Below are 6740 nucleotides of genomic sequence, written 5' to 3' on the forward strand. Positions count from 1 at the left end.
GCTGTAGAGTGATGGTTAAAGTTTATTCTGCTCTTCTCCCAAAAGTCCCACAAAAAAAATATGTATTTACAGCCAAAACGAACATTTGCAAATAGAGCGAAAGGTGGGGAATAAACTCTGCAACTCAAAGTGCTACAATCGCTGCTGCAACTAGCTAGAGCCAAACCACTGTTACGTACTGTGCAGGCAGCATAAGACTGACTCCACCACTCTAAAGGAGTTCCTTCCCATCAGGCTCATTAATTGAGTCAACATATGTAGTTTTCTCAGCCATATAGCAATCAGTCATATAGATAATAAGAGCACAAATATTTGTTCTTTTCAGCATCATTGATTTTTACAATAATCTACAATAATGTGCAAAGAATATGTTTAACGTACAAAAACTACCAACTAACTCTCCTTTAAACTCAGTGTCGGGTCTCCACCATCTCCTAAAGAGAAATAGCTGACTCTCATGCTGCTACATGTTCACCAGCTGGTTGCCACCGATCAGTCTGCCTGCCACGTGCTCCTGAGCAGGCGGCAAAGGGTTTTTAAAACGTTGTCAGTGAAAACAGCTGCCCGCTACAGCTTCAAATGAACCACAGCAGTCACTTGGAGATCGGAAAATCAAAACAATAAGCTGAAAGACACTGAAGAGCCGCTCAGAGCTGCAGGGAACTGTAGAGTCTAATGATGATTGTCTGCGGTGTACATCCTTGTTACATGATTACAGCCGCTTTAATGTTCGTACATGAGAAACTCCATAGTTGTATAGTTGTGCAATTTCCAGTGTCTGATGAGACGGGTCTGGTTCAAGTCAAGCTGGGGGAAACTTGATATCGTTTAAGGATGATGGCGCAGATTTTTACTCTCCTTCCTGGAAGCCCTTCAGAGCTTAGCAGTCAGTTAGACACATTAAAAGTGAGAGAAATGGTTGCGTAACAAATTAAAAATAAAGCTAAAGAGAGAAGTTCTGCCCATATCTCCTTTCTCACCTCTGAAGGGTGATGGGGTGGGTGTTAATAACGGATCATCAGTATCAGAAAGTTACAAAAATGATAAGACGTGTGGACCCCTCTAGTCTGACAGTAGAAAGATACGAGGAGAGGACGGTTCCCACCAACTGGGAAGCAGTTTGGAACAATTTTAGAGCTGGCTTAAAAAGCCTGCTGGATGTCTTTCAATTACAATGTTTACACCATTATTTTAGTCACTGTGAGAGCCATGAATCAACCATTACCATGAAGTCGGTCTGAGTCGAAAACACTCAAAATGACTCTAGAAATGCTCCAATCTGGGCTAGACGTGTAGTAGAGCACGCACACACACACACTCACACAGACACTATATACATTCCCTCCCTCTAAATCCAGTGCCACATCTGCAGACGGTGTAGGAGTGGTTTACAGTAAAACCACTGGAGCTGCAGCGGAATTACAAAAGTAAATCAAAAAACGCGCAGACTGCGCTCACTCCCAGATGTATCTTGACTTTTGTTTTTAGTAAGAGCGTGGGCAGCTCACATCCCACCTCAGACCACTCTTTGGTTAACGCTTTATTGGAAGGACTGGGAGGCAGCAGAGTGGGCGCTCCATGGAGCTGGAAGGAAAGCAAGAGGGCCCACGCCGCGTCTTAAATCTGTACACGAATATGTGTTTCACTGACTCCTTTTAAATATTTACGTTCCATGGGTCGCCAGCTTTAATTACACAGTAAACAGGGACACAGGGGGAGGGATAATTGAGGCCGAGAGAGGTGTCACCTCCCCTCCTCCAGAGTCGAAACTATTACAAAAGTGAACAATAAAGTCACATCTGTACGGATATAAATAAAAAGGGATTGCTTTGTTTTGCTAAGTTCGCCCACACAAGTTTGCGCAATTTTTCCAAAGAAGTCAAGGCAGAGATTCAAAATTTCATCACGTACACAGAATAAAATTAGAAGCATTATCAAACTGAGCAAATACAGAGTGACAAAAAGCGTACCCTGAGAGCAAATTGTTAACACTGGTCACTATAGTATAACAGGTTCAGGTCTCCCTGTGCATTAATTCACATGCTTCTCATTTTTTGGAGGCCAGTTTGTAGTTTTTGGCAGCCGGACGAGACTTACATAAACGTTCACTTACTTTTCATGTGTCTTTTCACAGGTACTCATCATATTTCAAGTGCTCGCTGACCTAAACGTATACACATGCATGTCAGTAACGTAAAGCAGATGTAGGTCGGGTGTATGGAATGTGAGTTTTTCCTGTCCGAAGAGGATGTAAGGTGCGTCTATATGTAAGTGAATGAGGGTCATGCGTTAGCGCCCCTCCCATCCTTTGAGGATATCTGTGTGCGTGACATGGAAGTTAAGGGCACATCCAGGAAACAGGCCCTCTGTCTTGCTACCATCAATCACCTGCAGGCATCACTGGAGGCAGAGAGGCTGTCAAAACATTGGGAAGAAGTGGAATTGGTGCTCTCTTCACTCGGAAAGCAGGCAAGATGAATTTGTTCCTCATATCTACAGCGCTTTCCAACAGCTATTTGGAAGTTCAAGTCGCTTGGAAAGTGAAATTCCACAGAGTCCTCTTCCTGGTGAACTGTGGTGCAGTTTTCCTGGAGTGAAAACACGCCAACCATACAGAGTGCAGGAAACGCAAAGGATTAGTTGAATAAAGGGACAATTGACAGACAGGCAATCTGACAGAGAGCAGTTCCTCCAATTTCGCTTGAAGCCAAATCATGCGCTTGTAGCTGTGCTTGACAGCAGGAGAAAGCGAACGCAGACGACCACTGACGTTTGCACCTTAGTCATCAATTGCATAATCAAACACCTGCAATTATCTGTTGTTCCAACAGATAAAGGCCACAACAATGAATAAACAGCCCAAATTTAAAAAAAAATAAAATAAAATAAAATAAGCCAAGAACATTGCTGTAAACGCTGGCATGTGTACACCGATCAGCTGTCTGCCAAACTGACTCATAATGGCAGTTCTCGTCATCACATGGCTACTGTTGCCGTGGGTGAAAACGATCCCTTTTTTCTCATCTTAGCGTCGCCATAGGAACGCAATCCAGAGGTCAGGGGGTTCGACAGAAAGACGGATCACCTCAAGGAAAGCACTGAGCCGTGAGGGTGAGCGGACGAAACAATGGACACATGAATGAATGGGGGACAGTGAGCGTGTGTTTTTGTTTCTGTTATTTTTATAAGACGGGTGAATCAAGCCTTTTAAACTGTGACTCACTGGCTCATGTGCTTTTGAGTCAAAACATCATTAAAACCGAGCCTGGCAGAAGTGTAAAACTCATCAGCGAATCTTTTTTTTTGTTGTTATATACGTGAATTTCTTCCATCAAGATACTGTGCTTTACTCATAATCACATTTGATGAGGTTTGTAAAGTAAAAGCTGTTGGTTTATTAACATATTCCCTTGCTGCAATTGGAATATGACCTTCTGTGACATGTTTTCTCCAGAAAAGTGAAAAACACAGACTACTGGCTGCATATTGTCTCCAGACTGGGTCAGGGGGCTTCCAGTAGCTGAGTCAGACCTCTTACTGGAAGCCTGTGATTCACCCGTCTTCCTCTCCCCCCTAATCCACCCCTCTTCGCTCCACATCCCCCTCCCCGTATCAGCCACTCTTTTCAACCTGAGCCGTCCCGTACGCTTGTCTCTTCAGGATCCCCGTGCATTTACACATAAATGCACAACGCCAGCCAGTGCGTGCTGGGGTTTATTTCAAACAGATTGTTTCCTCCTACACTAAACTCTCTAAACGCTCCAAACACCTAAGTTTTATATTTCTCCAGCATACCAGAGCATGCATTCCCGAGAGAAAAGAATGTCACTATTAAAGCCTCCCACCCCCTGTGCCCCCAAAACCCATTATATCCGACCCCCTCCTCCGATTCTCGGGCTCTCCCCCCTCGTTCCCGAATGGTAATGATCTCACCCAGCTGTCACTGTGTAATCCCACCCACACTTACTGCAGCACACAGGTCTGCTGCTGCTGCTGGCGGCGGCGGCAGTGGCTGCTGACATCATTTGTTTTGTCCTTGTCGCCGTTTCCCTGAAATCCAAAACACGCTGCCAGTCAGAGGCTTCTGAATGCAATGTTGTTGGTTTTTTTGGCATTTTTGGATTAATCTTAAGCAATGAATCTATCTAACATTTGAAAATGGGTAATAAGAAAAGCCTCGGTAGAGTTGGAAATAAAGGATAGTTTAGTCCAATAGAAAGTGGAAACAGCAGAGATAGATCCAACAAACGGAGATAAATGAGACGTCTGGAACCCAATCCTTTTAGTTTCTACATCTGCTGAATTTACTGTCAGGTCATTCTCGGAGATACAAATGAAGCCATGAAAAGTTAACCACATTAACCTGTGTATAAAATGCAGACATCACCATGTCATTTCACCTATGTCTGTTCTGTATTTGTTTTGGGGAAATTACAGTGAATTTGCAATAGCTCTGTACACAGTTCCACCAACAACGGTTTCCCTGTTATTTGGCATGATGACTAAGCATCAAGGACCAGGCTCCAAGTTTCGTTATTTCTCCTGAACATCAGTCTCAATGCGTGGCTTAGATGGGTACTGTAAAAATGAGAAACATCTGTTGCGCTATCTTGACAAGACAAGAAAACAACAGAACGGTTGTTTATGTTGTGTTTTTTTTCCATAGACGCTGAACAACTTCTAGAGAGCTCTGTACTCAGCTCTGTGAATTCTGTGTGAAGAATTTTTGTGTAATATTCGTGGCATAAAAATTAAATTTGTGGAAACATCTCACCACGTTCAAGCTAGGAAATGTGATTAGACGAGGAACAGAAACACACTAAACTCAATTAAACAATCATTTAATCAGTCAAGTCTCTGGAAAGATCAGGCCTAACGCTGCGTTTTCACTAGCAGCGACGGAGCAACAAGCTGAACTCAGTTTTTCAGTGGAAGCCGGGGATATGAGGTGTCAAACTGACACCCAACGCTACATGATGGGTGTGTCCCCGGTAGACTGGTTGGATAAACCTCTGTAAAGTTGCCATTACATGAGTCAACTTACTTTGCAGAGGCTGGAAATTACGTCATGTCTCACTGAAATATCTGTGGTGGTGTTAGATAGGGCTAGGTATCGCTCTTCTTTCCTAAATCGATATGATGCTGAATCACAGCGATATTTCAGTCTCAAAACAATTTTACTTCAAATTAAAGATAACATTGTCATTGGTTCCAAAGATTTGTGATATTTCCACAACATTTTATCTCTCGCTGGCACATCTTGCATCTTGCTTTTGTGTAGCTCTTCTCTCTCAGCCTTCAGGCCTGATGGTGCTCTCAGGTGTCTAGCTTCTTTGGTCATGTTTTGGAATTTCCTAACGCGTGGACTAATCTCATTGCGAGGTCTCACAAGATTTGAGCAGGAATGGATTTTTTATAAACGATAATTCCACATCGGTTTGGTTTGGAAAATCGATTTTAAACACCCAACCCTAGTGTTAGGAGTTACTTTGAAGGATGAGCTTTCGTGATGTGATAGCAGCGCTGTTGTGAACATGTCCAAATTAGGAACGACTAAACTAGCTGTCTATTTCAGGGGTTTGTTTGGTAATTAATAGGAAACACTGTGTCAATCAATCAAATGTGTTTATGTACTTGCAAGGTAGCTGGCCATGCTTGGCCATGTTGAAGATTTTGTCCCTCATAGTGTGAACGTAACATAAGTTTGGTTGTGCATGATGGTCCTGTCCTGTTTCTCGTAACTACATTCTCTCTTATTTTTAGCCATTTAAGTCATTAAAGTCAGTGAGTGTCAAACAGAAAGAGAGTGGTGACATTAAGATGACCAGAGGAGGGAAAACATCTGGTGATACATAGCTGCCTATAGTACATCAGAGTTTTTGAAAACCACAAGATGAGGGTAATCTTTATTACGTTGATAATCTTTATTTCATATGCCACTCTGACAAGAAGTCTACCTCAATAACTCTCCGCCAGCCGTGGGTGTAAAATAGCCAATCACAAAGGCAAATTCCACGAGGGCCCTCACCACACAGTCACAAGGTCAGGTGTCAGCGGAAGAAGATGCGTGCGAATGCGTGCATGGGAGTCCTTTTGTCTCAGTGCGTTCGTGAGCCACTCAGAGATGAGCGCGCCCCGGAAGCTGGCCGCTCGGGTGCCTGGTGTAGGAGTTGGGTTATTGAAATGAGAAGACCCTGCAGCCTGAAAGGCTCAGAAATCAGCTATTCTCGCCTGAATGGTGATGTGTCAGAATGTGAGAGGCGTCAGTGATCAGAAAATGAGCGCCGCCCACAACCTCGGTGCCTGGCTGTACTCTTAAGTCTGCCTCTGTGTTTATGTAATTTGACGTTTACACAATTTACGTGGTAGTCGAGGAGGTAGGCGTGATGCGCACCCACCTTGCTTTAATCACCATATTTCAGATGAAATTAGACTGTTGGAGGGAGAATAGTATATATATTTAGATGTGTACTCTAAACATTTAGAAAAGGAGATGAGGTGTGTATTTATACTCTGACAAAGTTTTAAAAAAATTCTACGGCCAGAGTTGTGCTCATAGTAAACATGTTTTAATCCTGCTGGTGCCTACGTAAGACTGTATGCAATTAGAGCAGTGCACTAGGCAGTATTCCTGTTGTTACATGAAAATGATACTGTGGTGGGTCTTCATGTTTTCACTTCAATTTAGGGATAAAGTGGTGTTATGGATTGAGTAATGTCTCCAACCGTGTATGAAATCC

The sequence above is a fragment of the Chelon labrosus genome, assembly GCF_963514085.1.
Source record: "Chelon labrosus genome assembly, chromosome: 22".
Lineage (NCBI taxonomy): Eukaryota > Metazoa > Chordata > Actinopteri > Mugiliformes > Mugilidae > Chelon > Chelon labrosus.